Source organism: Notechis scutatus, chromosome 2, assembly GCF_049901735.1.
Source record: "Notechis scutatus isolate UNSWTSFEM ecotype Mainland chromosome 2, rNotScu1.2, whole genome shotgun sequence".
Lineage (NCBI taxonomy): Eukaryota > Metazoa > Chordata > Lepidosauria > Squamata > Elapidae > Notechis > Notechis scutatus.
The window spans coordinates 82,760,061-82,784,768 of record NC_142010.1 but is presented as its reverse complement, the minus strand read 5'-3'; the positions used below and the strand labels follow the sequence as shown (position 1 = coordinate 82,784,768).

The window sequence follows — 24,708 nt, the reverse complement described above, 5'->3', positions numbered from 1 at the left end:
AACAAGCAAATAGTAGTATGAAGTCATGACTTACATAGTTCCAGACATACACGAGGCATTTGTAGTATCCCACTGATCAACCCAATCCACCAATGATTCTCTTCTGGCTACAGAAAAACATGGAGATTAAATTGGTAGTCATTAGGCTGCCAAGAACTAAATACAGGGGCAGGGTTCAGGGGAAAGGTCCTAGACAAGCATTAGTGATGTTGTCTAGCTATTTAGAGCTTATCTTCTGTCAGATAGGAGGAATATATTGTACTTTGCAAAGCAGGTATCATCCTCTGCTTCAAGGGCTGCTAGTTAATGATCCTCTAATTGAGGATATCCACTGTTTCAAAGACTGCCCAGTCCCAGTTCAATTTAAACATAAATGCATTAACCACTGGAAAGCAGTCAGATCAAATAATGCAGGTTACCTATTTACAATATTATAAAGCTGTTATTGAAACCTGCGGTCTTAATCATAGGGCTGGATCCAATGCTAGAAGTGTTTGTGATAAGATCTGCAGAGGTACCCTGTTGTTATCTGCACTGGTTTGCATCAGAATAGCCAGTTTTGTAAATTACTTGACTTTAACCTTGTAAGGATTTGTGTACTGAGTAAGTTTTGAATGGGATTCAGAAAGCAAACTTCAACAGAAGATAATATCTTCTGGGGAAACTACAATTCAGGGCTGTCATTCAGGAATACTCCACCAACAATTAATTATAATAATCCAAACTTGACGTTATCAAACATGCATAACCAATGCCAACTCTCTCTCATCCAAATAAAGATGCTCTGGTTTATGAGCCAAATCTGATAAATTCCCTATCACAGATGCTACCTAGTTTGTCTAATATCAAAGCTAGATATTGCAAGACCACCTAGGCCAGGGGTGTCAAACTCATGTTGTCATGGCAGCATCACATGGCGTATTGGGATTTTTTTCCCCTTTGCTAAACTGGACATGAGCTTGGCCAGCATGTGATGTATCCAGCTCACAGCCCACAAGTTTGACAGCCCTGACCTAGGCCATGAACATGCTCCTTAAAGGAAGATATAGCTCCATTCAGAAAAGTCTCACTTTTCCTGAATACTGAAGGCCATCTCTTAGAATCAAAAGCATCATCATCCAAATTTAGTTTGAATCATCCAAATTTAGTTTCAGTTTGTTCCAACATACACTTGGTTACTCTGGAGGCAGGCAAAGACTGAATGATTAATTATAATTAATGTAATATTTTTACCAAGTTTATCAAGTTTGGATCAAGTGATTGATTTAAAACAATTAATGACATGTTTTCAAACTCATGTTGGAATTTAGTTTAATCCCAGAAACTTTTCATACTTGGGAAAAACAAAATATGTTTGTGTCTAGCCAATCTGGCAGCTGACAAAGAAAATGAAACATCATTTTCTGTGATATTCCCAACAAGTGCTTTTATATGAAGCTCTTCATAACTTAACTTTACATGATCAATATTTCAGAAATCAGGATTCCGGTAGCACTTTTTCAAAATAATGAATTTTATTAAAGTACATAAGCTTTCCTAAATTGCAGCTCACTTCATTGAATGTTTAGTGTTAACCTGAATTTATCTCATACTTCATTATTTACTCTTGATCTAAGTTTCACAAGTAATACTGTTTCAAATTAACTCCTTAAGAAACATCAGAGTAATTTCCCAGGTCTATGGTATTTATAGACTTTATAGGGCTATAGTCATATTTTTGGCATGGGAATTACATTTCAGATTCCGTAGCTTATTTGACAATAATGGAGAAACTAAGGAGAATTTATGCGAGTATCAGTGAAATAAATATATGTTTACTTCAACGGACTGACATTTTGCTGACAGTAGCTGTGGGTGATAAAAGGATGATGTCACTAAATATTTTTCTTTATTGCTGCACTGACTATGTGTCATAACAGTTCTCTAATACTGTGATGTTCTTACAGTTAAATGGGGGCATTAATTAGGTTTAGGTGGCAACTCCTCCAGCTGGCAGCATGTAATCTTTATAGATCTATATCTGGAACTGTCTCAAGTCGGATGATCTGTTCCCTCTCTACAAAAGGTCCCATAATATGATGGACTTCATTCAGGACTATTGACTAGACAGTGATGGCTAACCTTTTCGGTACACATTGCCAAAATGCAATGCATGCATGCCCAATGCATGTGCATGTGACACCCTCATGACCCCCACGCCTGCACATGTGACCCATGCATGTGCGCCCCACCCCCCACAAATGTGCATAAAACCCCTGAGTAGTGTGCACCTCCCACACACACAAACCCCCCGTGCGCCTCGCACCTCCACGCATGCATGGCATAGACTTGAGGACCAGCTGGCCATGGGAAACATGTGCACACAAGCATGGCAGAGCTGAGCTGGGGTGATGTACCATGTGATTTAGATGATTTTCTGCTTTCTAGTTAACCTAAATCATGCAGCACAGCTGATCGTCACCCAGCTGATTGTCGGAAATACCAGTTTGGCCAAACCGGTAGCATTTTTTACTACCAGTTCAACTCAACCGGGCTGAACCGGTAGAATACCACCACTGAATACATGTATAAAAGGGGTAGGGATTGGATTGTGATGCCATGACTATTATATTGTCTGGTTTGACACACACACCCCAACAATGAATAAACAGCAGCCCTTCCACATCATCTCTGCAACTGGTTGTGCCATAATGGACCTTCAGAGGGTTACTGTCAGGCATAGCCCAAGAATAAAATGCAACAATTCAGCCAGAGTTTGGTTTTTCTATTTGCTTAGATGTGGCAGACAGAATCTTGCCAGACTAAAGCTTTACTATTCCTAGCCTAACAGATATACCCAGGGAGATTCTAAGGATTCTTATTTGCTTCCTCTGTTTCTTATCCAGCTCTGGGCTGGACTTCCTCTTGTCTCTTTCCTCTTTGTGGAATGTGCTCCCTCCTTCCTGGGAAACTGACACTTCATCCGGGTCCCCCTCCATGGGCACTATCTCTCACAGTTAGAGGTTGAAGGGGTCAATGTGTGCATATGAACATCACTCAGAATAGGAATCTAACCTGAGCAGTGTTTGATGGAACAAGTTTTATAAGGATTTCTTTTTTAAAGGGGGAGATTTATTTTCTGGAATTATGTTAACAGAGTGTTTAGGTCTGGGTGTACTACTTCAGTCAGGACACTTTCCTGTCAGGATGATTCTTCAAATATGGCTAATATTTTATTCTTTATTTACCAACATGAAGAAAGAGGATATGACATCATATCATAGAGACCTAAACACAGAATATATCTAAACACCATCGCCTACTAACAAAGCCAAACAACACACTATGGAATACAGTATTTTTGAAATGTTCTTCATTGCTTATATGATACACACTAATCTTACAAAATACTTTATGGGGTTAAGCAAAGTCTAACTCCTAACTAGAAACCTTCTATTAGGAGGAGGCTAAAAAAAGCATGCTTCCCATGTGGGCCTGGTAAAAAAAGGCAGAAACTGAAATCAGCAAACAACAGCAACAATAGACAATGAGAAGACACAGAGTAATTTCATAACTCTCCTTAGAGAGTTACAATCATAATTAAGCCTAGAATTATGGTTGAATATTGTTGTGGTTTTAAATTAAGGCATCACATGACCAGATCCAATTTTTCACCATTTTTGCAGCAGTGGTTAATTGAACACCATGGTCATAAAGCGAAACCATTTTACCTAAGTGGGTATTTGTTACCCCAAACCGAATATATCATAAACCAGAAATTGGCAAAAAAATGTCAAAAATAATGGTCATGTGACTGCAGGATGCTGCAAACAACTAAAAAAGTAATCCAGTTGCCAAGCATCTAAAATGTGATCATATGACTGCAGGGGAAGTGCAGCCATCAAAGCTTTAAAAATAGATTGTAAGTAGCTTTAGAGGGGCAGGGTCCATCATAACTTTGAACAATGGTAAAGCAACCAGTCATAAGTCAAGGACTGCCTGTATCTATCTACCTCCCATTGTCCCTTTGTGAAAACTAAGTAGTAATGTGCTGAAGATTCAATGCCATTGGGTTTGGGTCTGCAATGCAAAAAGGGTTTTAACTCACCTTACCTTGAGGCCAAGTTACTAAGGCTTTCAAATTCAAGGGTAACATTATTTATATGGCAAACTGGCAGTCTAATCTGTATTCCAGTTTTTAAATTATCATCAAATATTTTAAAACTTAATTCTACAACTGTGATACAAATTGAGTGTTAGATTTATTATAATCCTCAATACTGAAAAGTAGTGCTTCCTCTTTTTTTCCTCCAAAAAGTAAGCAGCATTCAGTATTAGTCATCCTTTCAAGTTCAGCAAGATCAAATGTTTCTTTAATGTAATGAGAATGTTTTTCTATAATGCGATGTTAACACTTTGCAGAATCTTCAAACTTCGGGCCTACGTTCTGCATGCTGTAGCTTTGACAAATATAGAAGAAATGGCAATAAATCCCTACATCTGATGGATATATTATGGACAGATATTTGGGGTTCAACTGATTTATGCAGTTGACAAAAGATGCTGGGATTCACTACCTCAGCCTTATCCTCATGAGATTAAAAAGAGCTGCTTGCCAGCAAGGCTGCTTAAATGGAAACGATTTGGATATGCATATTGGTTGGTTACATACTCTTCACCAAACATGAATTATTGACTTTGCTGACTGGTGAAAAGGCTGAGTTAGGTGGTACAGGAAAAGGGACCGAATTAGGATTAAGAAAACAAATGCAAATATCAGGACCAGAGGTGGTATTCAGCAGGTTCTGACCGGTTCTGGAGAACCAGTAACGGAAATTTTGAGTAATTTGGAGAACCAGCAAATATCACCTCTGACTGGAGATTTTACAGTATCCTTCCCCTGCCACGCCCACCAAGCCACACCCACAGAACCGGTAGTAAAAAATATTGAATCCTACCACTGATCAGGACGTATGAAACCTCAAGGAATCTGTTGAGAAGAAGCTGGTGTTGCCTCAATTAGGAGCGATAAACCAAGAGTTTACAGCTTCCTGTCTTTGCCAGGAGAGTAATCAAAGCTAATGGCTGAACCACATTATAAGCTTCAGCTTCTGGCAGGAAGGAAATCAAGGACAGGAAGGAATAATAGAGTTTTTTAAAAAAGGAATCCATTTATGGTCTGTGTTTACTATATTTATTAATATCTAGAAGCCTTAGAAATTGGTGAGGCTTTCATGAATCCTCTTAACTTTATGGAGTCAAAACTATGAACGATGTCTTTTTCAACATCTCATTGTAAAGGAGAACTTAACATTCAAAGTTTGTGTCTTCTACAAAAAACTACTTTTAACACTTTGGGGTAAAGTTGTAAGTAGAGTTAGCCAAGAAGATATTTGACATTCTTTTTCTACCTTTACCCCCATGGAAAGAAAGATAGGAATCATAGAAGTAAAAAAGGGGGAAACCTGTTTTAAATGCAAACACACAAATCATTTACAAACTGGGTCATATTCTTGCTTTTTAATCCCACTCAGTTCCTTAATCCAGGGGTGTCAATCTCATCACATGATGTATCACAACTTTTCCCCCTTCACTAAACCAGGGGTGGGCGTGGCAGCGTGTGACGCATCTGGCCTGCAGCCTGCGAGTGTGACACCCCTACCTTAATCTCTCCATCCCTTCCTTCTTCTCTTTAACAGTGTCACTGCTGTATGTTGTTCCTTAACATTTCTTTGGAAGGCATCTCTTCACCCTTCCCCTCATTTTTTTTTTAATTTTGTTATTCCCAGTTATAATATGACCATATGAATGCACATTCCAAGTTGACCTTATATGATTCAGTCTTATAGTGAAATCATCTGTTAAGACAGCTGATCAGATTGTCCAGGTCATGTGTTGTCAGTCTGAATATTTACATAAATGCACAACAGACATCTCCTAAAAAAGAAGCATAGCCAAGCTTTTAAATGTTCATACATCCAGATATCTGATAATTCTTTGTTTCATTTTGGTTTTAAAAGCAAATTATAATTGGGCAGCCACCAGGAGTTGTAATGAAATTGGCAACATGCACACTTGATAAATTAATAAATAAAGACTGGTCACTTTCTGCTTCATTAGAAATAGAATTGCCACAGATCTTGTTTGAAGTTCTGTAAAGAAACATAATGACTTCACATAATGTTAAGTGTTTCCCATGAAAACTCAGGTCAGCAGCTATATTAAGAATTGTGACAAATGGTGTTATGATTTTAGTTATGTATTCATTCCTCATATTTAGATAGCCATCGATCTCACAGACATGACAAAAAAACCTCACAGACCTCACTTCCCAGTTATTACGTGCATGCTGCAAGCCATTCATGCCTATATACAAATGGAAAAAGGAAAAAAAATGAAAGGAGCAAAAGAACTAGACAGAAGAAAGAGTGTAGAAAGACTGGAAGGGAGCAGTTGGATATGCACATAGGTCTATTCTATTGCCTCCTATTTAATTATATTATATTAATTATCAATTTTTTAATCAGAATCTATTAATCTCAAAATAAAAATACCAAAAATGCTGAATGCAAAAATGCTGCTGAATTGAAGAGGTGAACCCAGTGGTGGGATCAAAAAATTTGAATGGTCAAACATCTGGTAACTCCAAATCTCGACCACCAAATGTTTTGTTCTACACATTGGTAAAAAAAATCAGTACACAAAATACAAACTAGGCGGATATGACCTCATTGATGACCCTCGCACTGTCAAGGACCTAGGAGTACTCATATCTAATGACCTAAGCACCAGAGCTCTCTGTAACAGCATTGCCAAAAAGGCATTAACAGTTGTAAATCTAATCTTACAAAGCTTCTCCTCTGGAAATATTGAATTGCTAACTAGGGCATACAAAACCTTTGCTAGACCAATACTCGAATACAGCTCATCTGTCTGGAATCCGCACTGTATATCAGACATTAATACAATTGAGCAAGTCCAGAAGTATTTCACGAGAAGACTACTACACTCCTCTGCTCGCAACAGAATACCCTATATCACCAGACTTGAAATTTTGGGCTTGGACAATCTTGAACTATGCTGCCTACAGTTGGACTTAAGCGTAGGACACAAAATTATCTGCTACAATGTCCTACCAGTCAATGACTACTTCAGCTTCAACTGCAACAATACAAGAGCACACAACATACAAACTCAATGTTAACTGCTCCAAATTTGATTGGAGAAAGTACGACTTCAGCAACAGAGTGGTCAATGCCTGGAATGCACTACCTGGCTCTGTAGTTACATCCTCAAACCCCCACTCCTTTAACCTCAAACTATCCACTATTGACCTCACCCCATTCCTAAGAGGTCTGTAAGGGGCGTGCATAAGTGCACCATCATGCCTCCCATCCCTGTCCTATTGTCCCCATTTAATCATACCTATTTTCTGTATTCTTACTCATGTTTATACTTATACCTATTATGTTGTAAGTGATTGACAAATCAAATAAATAAATAATTTTTTACTACCAGTTCTGTGGGTGTGGCTTGGTGGGTATGGCAGGGAAAGGATACTGTAAAATCTCCAGTTAGAGGTGGTATTTGCCGGTTCTCTGAACTGCTCAAAATTTCCACTACTGGTTCTCCAGAACTGGTCAGAACCTGCTGAATACCACCTCTGTGAAAGATTTATCATGAATTCCTTTTCTGAAAGAAAAAGACTTGTGTCCTTTGCCCAAAAGAGCATTAACTCTCTCCCTGGCCTGCAAGCATGAAATCCAAAACATCCAGTCCCTTGGATTGCAGGCTTTGGAAAAATGTTGTCTAGTTTGGCCCAGAGTGAATGAACAAAATTGAGTGAATTTTAAATAAGAAGATCCCGAATAACCTGCAGGGATATTCTGCAAGATTATCAGAAGTGAAGTCTGTCACATCAATAGCTTCTGGGTGGATTGTAGTAAGGAATTTTGACTCAAAAGGATGGACCTGTGGTTTTAAAACTTGGAGGAGAACACGGAAAGAATACATACATGAAAAGAATTATCAACATAAACATATTAACATAAACATTTGCTAGACCAATACTCGAATACAGCTCATCAGTCTGGAACCCACATTACGTATCTGATATTAGCACAGTTGAGAAAGTCCAGAAATATTTCACAAGAAGAATTCTCCACTCCTCTACTTGTTGTAGAATACCTTATGCCACCAGACTTGAAATTCTAGAACTAGAAAACCTTGAATTACACCGTCTTCAGCCTGATCTAAGTATGGTATATAAAATCATACATTGCAATGTCCTACCTGTCAATTAATACTTCAGCTTCAACCATAACAACACAAGAGCACACAATAGATACAAACTCAAGGTTAACCACACCAAACTTGATTGCAGGAAATACGACTTCAGCAACAGAGTGGTTAATGTCTGGAATACTCTACCTGGCTCTGTGGTTTCTTCCCCAAACCCCAAAAACTTTAACCTTAGACTGTCTACTATTGACCTTACTCCTTTCCTAAGAGGTCTGTAGGGGGCGTGGATAAGTGCACCAACGTGCCTACCGTCCCTGTCCTATTGTTTCTTTTATTTTTTCTTATATGTACCCATTTCATGTATTCATAGCTATGTATATACTTATACCTATTATCTTGTAAGCAATTGACAAATCAAATCAAATAAATAAATAAATAAAATAAATATTATTTGCCATTTAAAAGCATGCACTAAAATTTCAGGTGCCCTGCTATGACTGTGTGTTTCCTAATGGATTACAGTTTTCACATTAGTTCGGCTGCAGAAGTAACAAAAACACTCAAGAGCTGTCAACTCATCATTGTGGAGGGAGCATTCTTATAATGGAGTTTGTGTGACAAGGGCCATTCAAAAGAATTGGAAAAGCTGGTCTCCACTCCAGGTGAATTATTTAATCTAAACCAGTTTTAAAATGGTGAGATCACCTAGTGAATTAGGTAGGAGAAATTAATAGGTTGAAGCACAATAAATTGGCCCAGCTATGTATCAACCCTGTGGCAAATCTTCTAATTTTACCTATATATTCATAGAACAATGCTTCCTGAAACTTAGCAATAGATTTTCTTTGAATATTGAGCTAAATCAGTACTGGTGCATGTATAGTATCCAGAAAACAAAGTATCAGATGCAGCATATAGTACTACACTGAGTTTTTCTTTTATTTTCAAACATTATCATGTGCGTACCTTAAAACAATCATTAAAATGTTAGTTCAGAAGAGACTTCCACTTGTTGGCATTAGATCATTTAGAAGAGTCACAAGTGTTTTGTAGGTCTCCTTGTCCCAAGCTGCCAGAGAGCTCAGAATTCTTTTTATTGAAGACATAACTCAAGCTATAAAAATGAAATACACACAGGCAAATAGGTAGGAAAATATAACAACTGCTTTAGTATTATTACCAGAGCACAAAAAATGACTTTGTGAACTGATGGACAGTTTCTTTCCTGCTTGTATCATTATAAAATGTGTTCAACCTTCAGTATGGCCAAAACTTAATCTGTAGCATGACACATCTAATCTTCTTACCAAGGCCATTTTCGAACCTCCTTAAACAGTGCTGCGTTTGGCATTTTCTGAAATAATCTTGTATGATTAGTCAGTCAACCATACAACATTATCATTTCATTATTACTGCCCACTGCAGAAAAGTAGCAGATGTTTGGCCACAATATGTTGATCTTGTTAGAAAGGAAGAAAGGAGGCCAAGTTAGCATTTTATTTTTTTTCTACATGAATATAACACATATATACACTAAAGGGAAACATTTTGAAGTGTAAAGGAGAAAAAAAGATGATGAGCCGCTGTGACTTGTTTTAATTGAGTTACCCTATGCTTATCTAGTCTCAGATGACTGTACACCATATAGAAATCACCCCACTACAATGTCAGTCTCCACATCTTTTGAAATCATGATCTAGAAGTTTATAGAGTCTCAAAAGTTTTGCACAGAGATATCTCTTCAGAGGTGGTGTTCAGCAGGTTCTGACCAGTTCTAGAGAACCGGTAGTGGAAATTTTGAGTAGTTCAGAGAACCGGCAAATTCCGCCTCTGACTGGAGATTTTACAGTATCCTTTCCCTGCCATGCCCACCAAGCCATGCCCACAGAACCGGTAGTAAAAAAAATTGAATCCTACCACTGCATCTCTTATATTATCATATATGATGTTCTCTCTCTCTCTCTCTCTCTCTCTCTCTGTGTGTGTGTGTGTGTGTGTGTATTATTGCAAGGATGGACACTCATAAGGTACTTTATACCAATTTGAAGTTTTTTCTCAAAGCACCCGCAGATCAAATTGCATTACAATATCACAGCTAAATATCTGAACAGTAATTCATAATCATTCCCATTCAACTTTAGATTTGGCATATAGTTTTAGGTTAACCATGTAAACGAATGTGACTTTTTTCACCTTGCTTTGAAAATTGTAAGCCATGTTTTCCATTACTTAGCATCCTTGTCAATTGGATCATTACAAAATCAAATAATAAACGTCATGAGGAATCACTCTGAAATATCCCCTTTTTATTTTTACTTCATGTAACCCATCATCCTTAAGCATTGTATTTGTCTGTCATGTTTTCATGGCCATTTCTACAAAACCTTGGATATTTTGATTGACCCCAAACATTTCTATACTTTTCATAATCCTATTAGTGGAAGGAAACCAAATACATTCTTGTACTCAATCCAAGCCATACTTAAATTCACTCAATCTTACTTTGATTTTATTACGATTGCTTCATCAATAAGTATTGATCTTTAACTCCTCATACATTTTTGTCATTACCCTTTTGCTCAACTGAAGATTTTTTTTTTCTTCAGACAGATGTATTATTCCAGTAAGAATTTTGAACAAACGAGGTATTTATCTTAAGTTTTGAGATGTGACTCCTTAAGTACAGATAGTTAGGACTGCAGAAAAAAAAAATTGCAACCAGCCTTCCTTCCATTGAGGACATGTATACTGCATGAGCCAAAAAGAGGGCTGAGAAAATATCTATAGACTCCTCACAACCTGGTCATAAACTGTTTCAACTCCTCCCCCCAGGACACTGTTATAGGGCATTGAATGCCAAAACAAGTAGACACAAAGACAGCTTTCCCCACCATGCCATCACTCTGCTAAACACATAATTCTCACAGCACTGCTTTATGCCTAAAAATAGCTAATCATGTAGTAGGACTGTATTTCTAATATCTTTCTCGCCTTTCCTATTACTTACTCCTATTGGTATCTTATGATTATCACTTGTTGGTTGTATCTTAGAATTTATGATCGTATCTTATGATTTATTATTGTATCTTATGATTTATGATTTATTACTTTATTGCTTGTATGTATACTGAGAGCTTATGCACCAGAGACAAATTCCTTGTGTGTCCAATCACACTTGGCCAAAAAAGAATATTCTATTCTATTCTATTCTATTCTATTCTAATTCCATTCCAATTCCATTCCACTCCACTTCACTCCACTTTATTCCATTCTTTTACTATTATCTTTCATTATTAAGAAGAATCTCTCTATTGTCATTCAGTTCTCATTTGTTCTTTTCTTTAGTGCAATCTTAAACTGACCAGCTAACCATGCAAGTAGGTGGTCATTTTTTCATCCAAATGCATGCAATTCATCAGTTTCAAGTTCACCTGATTTTTTTTACTACTGTATTTTTCCCCTTTTAATTTATTTTTGTTGTGTAAACCCACAGTACTCTCTTAGTTGTGTTTGATGGCCAATCTGCCAGTTCTCTCTGGAACGTAAAATTTCTTTATGTTTCTTTTTTTTTTTTTCATTTTGATGAGGCTTGGAGCCAATTGTAGAACTGATCCAGATTTGTTCTAAGTTGTCCATTTTGCCTCTATGGTCTTACATGAGCTTCATACTAATTGCTTTTTCCTGATAATGCTTCATTCCTCAGTTATTTCTTAAATATCAGATATGATTTTGGATTGAATGTTGTATATTTTATAATACACAACTTAAGTTTTTAAGCTTTCAGAGTTTTTTCATTTTATTAAAATTGTTCACATCTCCCCAAAGTTCTTTCACATTCAATTCTAAACTAATTTCCGATTTAGGTTTACCACTTTTCTTTACTTCTGCTTATTAATAACATGATTGTAAGTAGTGACACAATGTATCAGAAAATGTGCCTTTTTTTTTTAAACTACAGATTGATTTTAAATTATTTCCAGTGCTTGATTTATGTATCTCAGCCAAAAGCCTTGTTTTTGTTTGTTTTACAACGGTCTCATTCTTCTTGTTAATTTTGAAAATCTTTTAATGACTCTTTCAGCTAATTCTTCTTGACTATTGGTTAGGTTTAATTGCATGTTTTCTACAAATTGCTACATTTTCTTACCTAAGAAAACATTGTCTTGTGAATTTTGATTCTCCTTTCCTGTTTCCACTGATAGATTGAAAAATCCTCTGCCATGCATTTCCAAATGCTCACTTTTTTCAATTGTCCATTTGATTTGCCTTCCAATTCAACTCAATTTTTCTGAAGATGTTGGGTTTTGAGTCTTCATTGATCCACAAGACTTTGTACAGTAATGGCTGAATCCTGGATCATTTCAAATGAGATGCATTTTTAAATCTACTTGCTGAGAGATTGGATTCAAAATAGCATTTTAAGACATCCTACTACACATGACTGCATTTTGTCTGTCTTCCAGTTGCCTTGCAATTTCATACTGGATCACCCAGCAAAAGGGCTGCTGCATTGTCCATGGTTGCAGGGCTGGCTTGCCTTTACTCTCCTATGTTTTATAGTTGCCACTGACTAAGGAATTGTCACCTCCTTTTCATTTTTTTTTTAGATTTGAAGTTATAGATGGTAACTATGCCTAGTTTAATCAACTCTTGTCTTAACCAGGACAATTTAGCTATTTTGTTCCACAGGGGCAAAAGTTACCATTGCTTTTGCTGTCATATCATTGTAATACAATGTTCTACCTTTAAAATATCATCTTGAAGAATTCTAATGAGAGTGAAAATATGAAATAGATGCACCAGATGCTCATTTCATCTATGAAACCAAACTTCTAGATTTTTTTGGGGGGGGGGGAATAAATGCCAGCTTAGCTGATCCTTGTGTAATGACCATGTATCCTGTTCAAATTTTTGATGGCACTGAATGAGTGGATCCACAAACTTTTGGCCATTGTAGCATGTTCACAGTCACACCATCATAATTTAATATTTTACCTGATGGCTTCTCACAAGTCCTTGCCTTACAACAGCAAGTGCCAGAACTGCCATTGCTAAATGGCACAGTTACATGGTTTTTCAACTTACAACCATGTCGTTTAAAATAGAGTTTCTTATCTCTGTTAGCATTGTTAAGCAAGGACTAGCTGCACCCCCATCTGCATGGAACTCGTCTCTGAGCCAGCAGAAGAACAGAGTTTGTTGGACTATTTGCTAGATGGTTTTGCTTAATTATAAAGTCATCTGCAGTGGTTGGACATAGCTATATTAGAAGACCTATATTTCAACTTTATTATTGGTCTTACTTCTTTCATTTTGTTATTTGCTTCCAACTTCTTCCTAGGTGGCTTTTTAGTTAGTCTGTTGTTTCTTTGATCAATTGTTCCCCAAAATTTAAAAGGATTGTTATCAGTGGTAGGATTCATATTTTTTTACTACCAGTTCTGTGAGCGTGGCTTGATGGGCGTGGCAGGGGAAGGATACTGTAAAATCTCCAGTCAGAGGTGGTATTTGTTGGTTCTCCGAACTACTCAAAATTTCTGCTACTGGTTCTTCAGAATTTATTTTTATTTATTTTATTTATTTATTTGATTTGCCAATTGTTTACAAGATAATAAGTATAAGTGTATACATAGTTGTGAATACATGAAATGGGTACATATAAGAAAAATAAAAGAAGAATAAGAGAAACAATAGGACAGGGACGGTAGGCACGTTGGTGCGCTTATGCACGCCCCCTACAGACCTCTTAGGAAAGGGGTGAGGTCAATAGTAGACAGTCTAAGGTTAAAGTTTTTGGGGTTTGGGGAAGAAACTACAGAGTCGGGTAGAGTATTCCAGACATTGACCACTCTATTGCTGAAGTCGTATTTCCTGCAATCAAGTTTGGTGCGGTTAACTTTGAGTTTGTATCTATTGTGTGCTCTTGTGTTGTTATGGTTGAAGCTGAAGTATTCATTGACAGGTAGGACATTGCAATGTATGATTTTATATACCATGCTTAAATCAGACCGAAGACGGCGTAATTCAAGGTTTTCTAGTTCTAGAATTTCAAGTCTGGTGGCAGACTTGTATTCTACAACGAGTAGAGGAGTGGAGAACTCTTCTTGTGAGATATTTCTGGACTTTCTCAATTGTGCTAATATCAGATACGTAATGTGGGTTCCAGACTGATGAACTGTATTCGAGTATTGGTCTAGCAAATGTTTTGTATGCTCTGGGTAGTAAGGTGATATTACCAGAGAAAAAGCTATGTAGGATTAGGTTAACAACTCTTAATGCCTTTTTGGCTATGTAGTTGCAGTGGGCTCTAGCACTTAGATCATTAGAGGTGAGTATTCCAAGGTCCTTTACAGAGCTTGGGTCATCAACAAGATCTTGACTATTCAGCTTGTATTTTATTTTCTGATTTTTTTTGCCAATATGTAAGACAGAGCATTTATTTGTTGAGATTTGAAGTTGCCATTTGTTTGACCATTCTGATACATAGTCAAGATCTTTTTGTAGGGTAGCAGTATTGTCTGTGGTATTGAACAGCTTTACATCATCAGCGAAGAGAACGCAATTGCTCTTAATATGATCACAGAGGTCATTTATGTAGAGTATGAAGAGAGTTGGTCCTAGAACACTGCCTTGGGGGACACCACTATTGACAGGTACAGAATTTGATAGGACGCTCCCAATTTTGACCATTTGTTGTCTGTTTGCCAGGAATGCTTCTATCCAGTTATTCAGTTGTCCAGAGATACCATAGGATTTTATTTTTAGGAGTAGTTTGTCGTGTACCACTGAATCAAAGGCTTTACAGAAGTCTATGTAGATTGCGTCTATTGCTTTGCCCTGGTCGAGTTGTGTCGTCCATATGTTTTTGCAGTGTAAGAGTTGCAGATTACAGGATAGTTTTTTTCTGAAACCAAATTGTTTATTGGAGAGTAGGTTGTTTGTCTCTAAATGGAGGATGATGGATTGGTCAGAACCTGCTGAATACCACCTCTGATTGTTATAGTTTAGGTGCCTCTTTGGGAACAGAAGTGCTCTTCCAATTCTTACTTTTCCATAGTTGATTTTCCACCTCTGTCTTTTTTCTTCTTTTGGCTTTCACTTGGGGCTTTGTTTATCTTTTTCTCCTATTTACAAATGGATTTGGAAATGGCTGTCTGTAGTGTATTATCATCAAGTACTGCATCTTTCTGTAGTCTGATCTAATTTGAAAATAATTTGGTAAGGGGTATCAGTAGATCATTTAGATCAGTAGATCATTTAAAATAGATAGAAATTCTTTCAGTTGTAATATATCTGATGACCATTTCATGGAAAACTTGTTAAAAGCCTCATATTGTTCTCCCAAACTTGTATAATCTTTTGCAGACAGGAATCCCATGAACACCTCAAATCATTTGTCTCATTTGCTAGTAAGAAACCCTAAGCCATATAAGTGGAAGGGTTTGAAGTTGCCTTGTGGTATGGGGCTTTGTTGTTATAGATTGAATTCTGATGCTGTGTGGCTGTAACAGAAATATGCTATTATTATCCATATTATTATCTAGTTTTAGAGTTAGGTTTATTTGAAGGGATTTCAGCTTGCAATTTGTGAGGCTTTCTATTTCTATTACTCTGTTCTCCCCCTAAGCAACCCAAGATAAAGTTTCATAAATGTAGGCATACCTTGGAGATACCAAGGGTTTGGTTCCAGACTACTGCAATAAACTGAATATTGCGATACTTGTCACACAATATTACATGAATCACACAATTTTTTTTGTTTCCCAGTGCATATAAAAGTAATGTTTACATTATACTGTAGTCTATTAAGTGTGCAATAGCATTATGTCCAAAAAAAGTACATACCTTAATTAAAAATACTTTATTGCTAAAAAATGCTAATCATCTTCTCAGCTCTCAGCAAAGTATGCCTGTAATTAGCATTAGAGCTTACTCCATAAGAAGTTAAATGTAATTTAAGACTCAACAGCTCACATAAATTGTGGCTGTCTCTTCCTCCATCTCCCAACCTGGCAAAGGCAACCAAGCTGGATAATTCATTTGACATCTGATGCCCAGGACTCACAGTTTCAAATGTGATCCTTGTTGACCCAAGCAATAACTGATCTGATATGAAAATAGATTTTTTTTTAATATTCAACACTGCAATGGATTATGGAATGCACATATTCCAGGACATCTCTTAAAATCCTTTTGGTTCACATACCACTCAACACCATACAAGCTCAGTCACCAAAGAAAGCTTCCAAACCAAGGATGTTGATGATGATCATAATGATCATGATGATGGTGATAAACACAATGTTATTAGATTGTATGATCCTTATGATAGGCTTTTGTCAGCATATCACTCAACATCATTGGATCACACAAGCCCAGCCACCAAGGAAAACTGCCATTGGGAGGAGGAGGAGGAGGAGGAGGAGGAGGAGGAGGAGGAGGAGGAGGAGGAGGAGGAGGAGGAGGAGGAGGAGGAGGAGGAGGAGGAGGAGGAGGAGGAGGAGGAGGAGGAGGTCATCCAGTGGAACAGATAGCTCCAAGGTCATCTGTAGATATGTCTACAGACATAATGACAATTATTGGCACCACATTTCCCTAATCTTTCCCCTCTGCTGGAAGAGACAGCAATGTATACCTCAGTTATAGTAAAGATAGAGTTACTATTAAAGTAAGATGATGGAGAAGAAAAATGTTGTTGTTCTCCTCATACAATAAAATATCTTGAGCTGGTCCTCCTCATTCTCAGTGCTACCCAACTTCTGGAGGAACTTACAGGAAACTAAGGAAAGCCCCTATGGTTTATTCACACAAAGAAAACTTAGTATTCCGTCATTATTCTAGCACAGCAGTGATAGACATCTCTAGGACAAAAATGTTGTACTGATCAATTCTATTCTGTTTCAAAGAGTATGAAAGACTTCAAACCTAATGTCTCACTGGAGTTTTGATCTCTCGCAATTCTAAGTCAAATGGTTCTCCAAAGGTATTAGATAAAGGTTTTCAATAAATCTTTAAATTGCGTTTTCCTTCAAGTTTTTTAACAGGGGTTTTATATATATAGCAGGCTAATTATAATATGTTGCAAATTCTTTTTATATCTTCCAAGCTAGAAGTAAAAACTTTTTATTGCTCATTCATGCAGCTGTTTCCCCATTCCTTTCACTGTTGATACAATAACTCTCCATTGTAATGTTCACTAATCTTTCTTTTTTATTGTTCTTTGTTGCTAAAACAGGCTCTAGAAAGCATACGTAGACATATATTAGTTGTTGGTTTTCAAAAGCAGGTGAGGAAAGCTGTTGCTTTATACCTTCCACCCTCATATAGTATGCATTAAAAAGCAAGAAAATAGCTGAAGGTGAAAGGGAATGCTATAAGAAATCTTTGAACATAAAGCAGACAAAAAATGCACAACTGCAAGTCATTGAAATGGCTAGAAAACACAGAACAGATTCATCAGGGAAGCTTTACATAAAAATCCACTTTAATGGTGTCCATCCACCTTGCTGCTACTCATTGTCTTCTTCTCAAGCTTCTTAAAAGACCTGGGTCTTTGCATCATCTATCCAAAATATGATAATTTGAGTCTGGTTATTTCTGCCTTGAATGAAATATCTGAGTCGATTCACTCCATGTTTCATTTGTTCTTTTTCTTGGTTGTCCACAGTATTCTCAGAAAAGTTCAAAAATGTGAATATTGTTTTTCTATTCTGCTTCTTCTGAACTTCTTCTGAAAGTTCAACTTTTGCTTCCATAGAAAGTCACAAGGAAAAACAATTACCATGTAAAATTTTGTACATATACACACATCGCAACAGCTGAATCTCTTTTACAATTGCTATTCTTCCGATGTGTATTTCTGAACTGTTGGCTTCTTTATTGTTGGTGGTCAATCCTAAATGTCATAAGCTATCCACTATTTTAGTCTCTTAATTAACAATTTTAAGGTTAAGTTGCTGTACCTTTTGCCACATAGCCTTCTTCATATTTAATCTTCATCTATTTTTTCACTGTGCTCCTTGATTTTCATTACCAAAATTTGCAGCTCATTTTTTAGTTTCAGCTATCAGAGTAGTGTCATTGGCATTGCATGATTATTGATGTTTTGCTTCCAGTTTTAAAGCCATGCTGATCTTCTATCAATCTAACCTCCTTCATACTGTGGGTTATAATTAATAAATGGAGAGAGAGTATACAGCATTATCTCATTCCTTTGCAGAGCCGCAGCCAGTTTGTTTCACCATGCTGTGTTTGGACTATGGCTTCCTGACTTATGTATAGATTTTGCATCAAAACAATGAGAAATTCCTATTTTCCTAAGAAAAATCCCATAGTTTGGTGTGATCAACAGAATTGAATGTCTTTCTGTCATCAATGAAGCACATCATAACTTCTTGTTGGTATACTTTGGCTTTCTCAGTTATCCAACATGCATCTGCAATAAAGTTTCTTCTTCCATTTTTTCTAAAGCCACTTTGCATATCTGGCATTTTACTTCCCATGCATCAATGGTATGAACTATATAATTCTTGGATCAATTATGATTCATACTGTAAACAAAAGTCCTTGCAGAAGCCAACTTGGAAGGTGAATTAAATGGATAATTTAAAAAATGTGCAGTTGAAACAAATGCAGAATGTATTGTTATTATATGTTTTTATTTATCAAAGAGCAACACAGTACAAATCAAAATCCCTACTTTGATTGGAGTTCTTAGCTAAGAACCTAGAAATTATCCAAGTAATATCATAAAATACATCATGTGCCCAGCAAAGTGGGGGCTTTGTAAATCCATGGTTGACATAACACACACACACACACACACACACACACACACACACAAACAAAACATCGATGTCTAGTAAGACTCACCAAGACGAAGATTAAAATTTTCTTAATGGACTTAGAGTTAGGTTGACATGGGCACAACTATAAAAGATGGATGAACCCATGGGAGTTTGAGGGATTTATAAGCAACTTCGTTCTAATGAAAAGGTTTTTACTAAACAGACTTCATTAGTAGGATGCAAACAGTTGCAATGCTGTGAAATAGATATGCCACTATTAGACACATGTGCAAAGGTTTTAGGACTTTCCCATTTATTGAGAATTGTGTAAATGGCCAAATATGGATTACCCAGTGTTACTGTGCAATTTTAAAGGCCTTGTGTGAAACTAAATTTGCTTGTATATTTATGGGGTCCTTTATCTGGGAACATTACTGAACATTATCTTGCATGTCTGACAAAGACTGCAGACTCTTAGTAAAGTTTTGGAGATTTTAATCTAATCTTGATAGTGGTAGAGAAAAAAAGGGATGCTAGGTTTTTTCCTCCTGGTATTGATAAGTGTAGATTTGGCCTTGGTTTCCTCCTTTTTCTCTTCCTGATATTTCTTTTCCTTCTCTTTGTCCTATTTTCTCCTGCTAGCCCTTCTTTTCTTTTGGTGTCTTTCTTTTTCTCTTTCTGGGATTTTGAAAGTCAACTGAGGGCCATACAAAACCAGGCCAAAGGCCTCCTTCCTTCCTTCCTTCCTTCCTTCCTTATTATTACTTATTTACCTTACTTATAACTTCTTTCTGAAGACTAATTTCTGTCATGATGGCAAGATATACATACCATTATATAGCAGCAATGGTTGTTGCTTCGCCACATTGCTCCCACCTTGTTTCCTCCCATATTATGTTAAATTTCTCAATTTCTAGGAAACATTGCTTCAAAAAGCCATTGTACTGCACCCCAAAATAGCTGTAAATTAGCATGTTACCATTAGCAAATTACCATGTCAGGTTAGTATATTATTTAAAATATATGTTTTACCACTTGATGAACATCTCTCTTAATTGTTTTCAAGACTGTTAAGACTATTGTTCTTATATAAAATATTATTTGAGCAATAAAAATTAACTAATTATCATGCACAGCATTTTAGCAGCTACACATGTTCAAGTAACCTTTAGCTGAGTGGTAATTATAAATAGCCTACTGGGGGGAAATGGAACCAAATTAACCAGCTTTTTAGTGTCTATCAGGAATTGAAGCAGGCATAAACAATAGGAAAGAATAAAGACATATTTTGAATATTAAAAACTTTTTTGACAAGCAGTAAAGCTACAATAATAAAAACAAGCATGGACCAAATTCCATCCCATTTCTGTATAATCTAGTTTCACAGATTTATAGTAGAGCATAAAATTGTACAGAGCTAGTGTCCCTTCACAGTAAGGTCTCTCATCAACTGTCACAAACATCTGCATTGCAGATTACTGATCAAGATATCCTTGCAATGAACTCTCTCTCTCTCTCTCTCTCTCTCTCTCTCTCTCTCTCTCTCTCTTTCTTTCTTTCCATGAAAAGTACTGAAAATATTTAATTTTTAATTGAGAATACATACGGCTTCAAACATTCATTGCTCAACCATGCAGCATCACCAGTAGAATTTTTTTAAATTGGATCGTACTACAAGGAATATAATTAAAGCATAACATAATAATATGATCCATTGATATGTCTAATGGGCAATTAAATTTTATTTTATTTTATTACATTTAGAAAGCCACCCCACTCCCAATTGATTCAGAGTGGCTTACATGATAAAACGAAGGAAAATTTTAAAAGAAGAATAATACATAAAATGTATACGACATCATTAAAAAAAAATCAGCCATAGAATGAACAACCAACCTAACCATGGCCTGGGAAAATAGTCATGTTGTCTAAGACTTGCAGAAGTTGGAAAAATTATTTAAACTCTCAAAGCTACCTGGGAAACAGTATATAGTGGATGGCTAATGGTTTTTCTGCATTGTATTTTTCAGTCTATAGGTGTGTGAAGACAAAAAGAACCCTAAAAAATACCAGTTAATGCCGAACTTTATTATTAAAAAATGCATGCATTATAAAATCACTTTCTCGCTGACTTTATTGTTTTAAAAAAGTCTAGAGTTCAAATCTTACATAAATGGATATATTTTTTTAATTCCACAGGGTAAGTACCAAGACAAGATCAATTGATTATTGATTTATTGTATTGGTTTATTGATTCATAGTACTGTGTTTTGATTTTAATTGCACACAAGAAGTCCAACTTCCTCTAGAAGACCATGAAAGTACAATAAAGATGGACAGATGTCCTATGCATTTTATTCTGAGTATTTAGACCAGCAATAGCAGTTATGATGATGAATGCTTGATCAAGATGTTGTACAATTCAGAAAAAAAAACAGTAATTGCAAAATCAATCCAGCAAAATTAGGTCACAACTTAATAGGTAAAGCAGATATTAACATTAAGACAAATTACACAAAACCATGCTTACTTAAAGAAATGCCCAAGTTAAAATAAACCAAATACTGAGGAGGTAGAAAGGGGTGGATAATCAGACCCTACTTAAGCCAGCTAACAAATAAAGTCTTTAACCCATTTTAAAGTCCATTAAACTTTGACAGAAATGAAGAGGACAAGGGAGCTGATTCTAGAGTTAATTTTGATTCTGAGACAAGGTAGAGAAGGCAGGCCCTAGTCAGATAAATATTAGAGCCTATTTGGATTGTTGAAAGAAAAAAACATCAGAGAAATATCAGTGGAGGGGGACCCCAAACATAACCACCAGTATTTTAAACTGGATACTTGACTCTGCTTTGAATCTGTATCTTGTATCTGATTTGATGAGTAGAGTAGAGTAGAGTAGAATAGAATAGTAAAGCAGAAAGGTACCCCTATTATATTTTCCTATATACCAATTTATTGCTTGCAGAATGGATGGAAATAGATACTTAGGTATTTTAGCACCATAGCATGATGGAAAGAATAATTTGGGAGCCACATAGCTAAACAAATAGTCCAACACAAGTATAACATGACAAAGTATGCTTTCATAATCAAAAGCCTGGCTTCAAATGAATATGCATTTAGGTGGAATTGAAATTTTATGTATTGTTTCTATATTTTGTCAAACATATCAGACCCTGTTCTGTCAAATGAACTGGAATGTCACTTGCTTTAGTTAGTTAGCTCTCAATTATTCAATAATACTTATAAGTGATCCCGTAGGTGGGCTTCTAGACACTGGTATCCTCAAAGTTTATTACATAAGTTGAAGTATTCTTGCCAGTGTCCACTACCAGCAATACTCTCTTTGCACACAATGCCCAGGAGATTTTGGGGACTGACATAATTCCATTAAATTAACTTCAAAATTCATCATTATCACATATTTCAGTTCAGCATGATCAATACACATTTTAGACTATTTCTGCTGGGAGATCATAAAGTTATGTCAGAGATGCTTGAACATGAATGTCACTGGATTTCGATCTTCACACTTGAACTGTTCTTCAGGGCATGAGCTTGCTAGTTGGCCTCTAGTCCAAGTCCTCCGACACATGGAAGTTGGATTTTAATATCTTGTTTTGTTTGTTTTTAATTATAGAGGTTGTTTAATGAAAGTATAAACCAATGATGCATAGATTCACCTGATTGCCTTGGATAAGTTAAGTGCTGAATAATGCGTGTCCATAGCCAAGGTCAAACCTTCTTATCGAGAAGCTATAATTTATTTCAAAAAGTCAACAATATAAACTTGGAGGTCAAAAAACATTGAAAACATTTAACCAGCAATCATTTATTATCCATAGATCAGCATTTGATAATCCCAGATCAAGGTTCATGAATACTGTATATTTTGGCATTTATTAATAACAAGAACAGTAAGAGAACATTTGTGCATAATGCTACCATTTTAAGAGTGGGGGACTTGGTGTTCACCCATTTTCAGTAGAACATAAATAATATTTAGTTCCAGTATAGTCACAATCGGCAGTGCCTGACAGCATGGCTCTCCTTTATCTACTTAAAGTATAAACACTATATTTTTTCTGTTCCCCACCAACCTGTAAAGGAAATGTAAAGAAATGTAATTCTTAGAAAGCACAGCTTTAGTCGTCACATCTATCACTCTGAATGAGATCAATATTATCCAAATTACCTACTCATGATTTAATGAGACACAGACTTGATGGAAAAAGAAATGGGTATTATTGAAAACGCACTCTTTAGCATTAGCTGAAAATTAGTGATGCTTCTGTTTAATTGTATTATCCATATATGCATCCTCATAAGCCGTGCTAAGAAATTAAGTAATATCTAAATGAAAATACTGAAAGTGCTAATTTTGTCACTACGAACAGAATTTATAGCAGCCTGATAGACTTTTTCTTTTCCATAGCATCTAGCTTGAAAACCTAATGAACTATGAATTATGCATACTTTCCACTGAATGAAAGGTATTTTAAAAATGTGATATCAAGAGTAAATCAGAAGGTGCACATTTAAAAATTGGAGAGTATCATGTGAATATTTATTTGAAAGTTTTATTTTTCAGATACCTTGTCATTAAACTACCAGTATTTATTTATTTCTTTTTTACTTCAGGATTCAGGAAGACTTAAGACAGCTGCCTGAAAAGTAAGATGTAATTTTTTTTGCAGTAAGCAACAGAAGAATAAGGGTCAAAAATATGTTGAAAATTAAGAGCTTGTAACACACAATTTGAAATACAATAGTGTTCTGTCTTGCCTTTCCTCTTTCCCAAAATATGAAAGAGTACAAACTCACACCAACACAGGCAGGCAAGCTGGCTCAGACTTCACAGAGTTAATTCTTTGGAACTGATAATATTCTTGGCATTCCCACATGTCCTGCCTGCCAAGTCTGAACTGATAAAGTCTTACTCACAGAAAATCACAAGGCAGCCCACAAAAATAGTCATTCACGAAGAAAAGCTGAAGTCAGGTTAAACTTTGTCCCGTAGAAAGTTTCAGGAGAAAACACACCCACTTTTATCCCCTGTGGGGTGTGGCTCAATGACTCAGCTCACTCTCTGACCCTCCCACGCCTCCTACGTTGCTGCTCCCGTTTCTCCCTATGATGCTGCTTAGGATCGAGCCAACACTCTTCCTCTTTACTCCCTGTCAGGGGCTGCTCCGATATGCCTTCCTCCTGATTAATCTCAGGCTGTTCCTCTCGGTTGTCTGATGGAACCTGAGGCATTATCAGGGAGGAAGGTCCTGGGGAGGAAGGCATTGCCAGAGAGGAAGGTCCTGGAGAGGAAGGCATTCCCAGTTCCTCCTCCTCATCTTTCTAGGTCTTCTTCCTCTGACAGCATAGGCTCGGGAATCGGGGCCACAATGCAATAGTATCTACAGTACTCAATGGGCATTGATTTTCAAATCTCAACCTTCAATTTTATATTTATGACTGAATGTAACAATCCAATTCTGAGTCAAAAGCTTGAATAAGCATAATTCTATGCCTCAAAAAAAGCTTACAGAGGAAATAACCCGATAGCTGGGTTTTTCTACTCTAAATTTTAAGAAGTCTTAAAAGGGTCAAATAAATTTCCTTTTGTTTTTAGGATCCCTCTAACTCATCATTTTAAATTCCGCAGACCACTAATATGAATTTTGGCTTGCTGACGTTTTCCCAGGAT

General features: G+C 36.4%; 1 long non-coding RNA gene across 2 annotated transcripts in view; it reads right to left on the bottom strand.

Moving 5' to 3' along the window:
• LOC148132105 (uncharacterized) overlaps positions 1-24,708 on the bottom strand; it is a 152,633-nt gene that overhangs the window by 29,667 nt on the left and 98,258 nt on the right. The window contains exons 4-5 of one of the 2 annotated variants that reach the window (XR_015747590.1): positions 4,938-5,090; positions 57-107 (exon numbers count right to left, since the gene is read on the bottom strand). The exons of the other annotated variant lie outside the window; for it this stretch is intronic. This is a non-coding gene — a long non-coding RNA (uncharacterized LOC148132105). Of the gene's footprint in view, positions 1-56; positions 108-4,937; positions 5,091-24,708 lie in introns of those variants that run through there. 2 annotated transcript variants of the gene reach the window in all.